Source organism: Arachis ipaensis, chromosome B8 (assembly GCF_059453495.1).
Source record: "Arachis ipaensis isolate K30076 ecotype BB chromosome B8, ASM5945349v1, whole genome shotgun sequence".
Taxonomy (NCBI): domain Eukaryota; kingdom Viridiplantae; phylum Streptophyta; class Magnoliopsida; order Fabales; family Fabaceae; genus Arachis; species Arachis ipaensis.
Window position 1 is genome coordinate 116,650,128 of NC_142443.1, and position 2,693 is coordinate 116,652,820.

Here is a 2,693-nt window from a genome sequence, read left to right on the forward strand (position 1 = left end):
CCTTGAGAGGGATCACCAATTATAAAGTCATGAGGATAATCCCTCATAGACTTCCATTCTCTAGGCTTCCGGAGTGGTGTTGAGCTTTGATGAGTTTCTGTTGGTCTCACTGTTTCAGTTTCTCGTGTCTGCTCAGGAGACAAAATGGAAATGTCTCCTTCAATCTGACGAGACAAAACTGGACTGGCAGATTCTTCATTTTGAGCAGATTTGGGATTTTCCTTATTTGTTCCAGCTTCTTTACAATCTGAATCATTATCTATCACAGTACTGGGAATTAAATTAGAATCACAGAAAGTAATATGTATGGATTCCTCTATGGTCCTATGCTCTTTGAGATAAATTCTATAGGCCTTGCTAGTAGTGGAGTATCCAACAAACATTCCTTCATAGGATTTTGGATCAAATTTTCCAAGGTTTTCTTTATTGTTAAGTACACAACATTTGCATCCAAAAATATGAAAATACTTAAGATTTGGAGGGGTTCCTTTCCATAGCTCATAGGGGGTTTTCTTCAACCCTTTTCTAATAATTGTCCTATTCAAAATGTAACAAGCTGTATTTATAACTTCAGCCCATAAGAATTTAGGAATCTCATTTTTACAAAGCATGGCCCCAGTCATCTCTTGAAGACTTCTATTCCTTATCTCAACCACCCCATTTTGTTGAGGGGTTCTAGGGCATGAAAAGTTATGAGAAATTCTAAAGTCATCACAGAATTTTTCAAAATCTTGGTTTTTAAATTCTCTTCCGTGATCACTTCTTAAATGGGCAATTTTTAAATCTTTTTCATTTTGAATTTTCTTGCAAAGAGTTGCAAAAGCATGAAAAGCATCATTTTTATGAGCAAGAAAAAGTACCCAGCAAATCTAGAGTAATCATCTACCACCACAAGACCATAGTGTTTACCTCCTAAGCTTTGAGTTCTTGTTGGACCGAAAAAATCAATGTGTAACATCTCTAATGGCCTTTTGGTTGATATTCCATCTTTTGGTTTAAAAGAGGATTTTACTTGTTTGCCCAATTGGCAAGCATCACAAATAAGATCCTTATCAAATTTGATATTTGGAATTCCTCTAACCAAAATTTTCTTAACTAGCTTAGAAATTTAGTACATGCTAGCATGACCCAACTTTCTATGCCATAGCCATTTTTCAGATTCAAGAGAAGTAAAACATGTTACATTTTGTTCTTTCAAGTCCTCAAGAGTCAATCCATACATATTATTGCACCTTTTAGCTTCAAATAAAATATCCCCAGATTTCTCACAAACAACCAAACACACAAACTTTCTAAAAATAACTTCAAAACCTAAATCACACAATTGGCTAACACTAAGTAAATTATGTTTTAAACCATTTACAAGAAGAACATCATTTATACAAGATGAAAAGCTTTTACCAACTTTCCTAACAGCCACTATTTTTCCTTTTGCATCATCACCAAAAGTGACAAGTCCTCCATCATATTCATCAAGCTTTATGAAGAAGGTTGTCTTTCTGGTCATATGCCTAGAGCATCCGCTGTCCATATACCACATATTCTCCTTCCGTTTGGATGCTAGGCACACCTACAAAACAAGCTCAAGTGACCTTAGGTATCCAAATTTTTTTGGATCCTTTCACGTTAAACCATCTCTTATGTCCTAAGCCATTATAATAAAAAGCAACCTTGTAAACTTTATCACCTATCATCCTTTTACCAAAAAAGCATTGTATGGAAAAGTGTCCATTTCGGTTACATAGTCTACAAAATCTTGGAGTTTCTGTTTTGTTAAAGCTTCTTGGGTTTTGAAATCTTGTATCATTGGAAGATGAGGCAATATTTTCAAAATAAGATTTTTCAACAGATTTATAAAACCCCAAGCCAGCTTTATCATAAAGAGGTTTTTGGCTAGCCAAGATTTGATTCAGATTTTCAGAACTTTGTGTGAACTTGGCTAAGTCTTCTTTAAGCCTTTTGACCTCTTTAAGCAACTCTTCATTCCTTCTAAAACAATCAACATATGCAACAACCGAATGGTCACTTTCACAGCTCCTAAGTTGGGTTTTTAACTGCTTATTTTCTTCAACAGGATCACAAGCAGTTTCGGCCTCCCTTAGCTTTTCTTTTAAAAATCCGTTTTCTACTTTAAGGATGATAATTTGTTGTTCAAGTTCTTAATTATTCAGCAAAAAGCTACTTATTTTTTCAGAAAGATGATCTATCATAAGATGAAGAGATTCAGTGTCAGGGTTGGGAACGATTACCTGCTCAACATGGTCAGCCATCAGGCATGGTTGAGACTTTATTTCATATTCTTCATCGTCTTCAGAGTCATTTTCAAGGTCTTCTCATGATGCCATCAGTCCCTTCTTCTTCCCTTTCTTTGGTTTTTCTTCCTTCTTCAACTTAGGGCAGTCAGATTTGAAGTCACCTTGCTGAAATCTCTCTTCTATTTTCTTGAGCTGCCTCCTTTGCCTCTCTCCTTGAGCTTTACCATTTTCCTAATTTTTTTTGCAAACAAAACAAATTCGTTTTCAGATGAGTTATCACTGGATTCATCATCCAGAGGGTTAGTGACAGATGAAAAAGCTATTCCTTTCTTTTTTGAATCTTTTTTCAAATAGGTATTTTCAAAAGCAAGTAAATTTTCTCTCAAATCATCATAAGTCATAGAGTCAAGACCACTACTCTCAAAAATAATTAAAGCT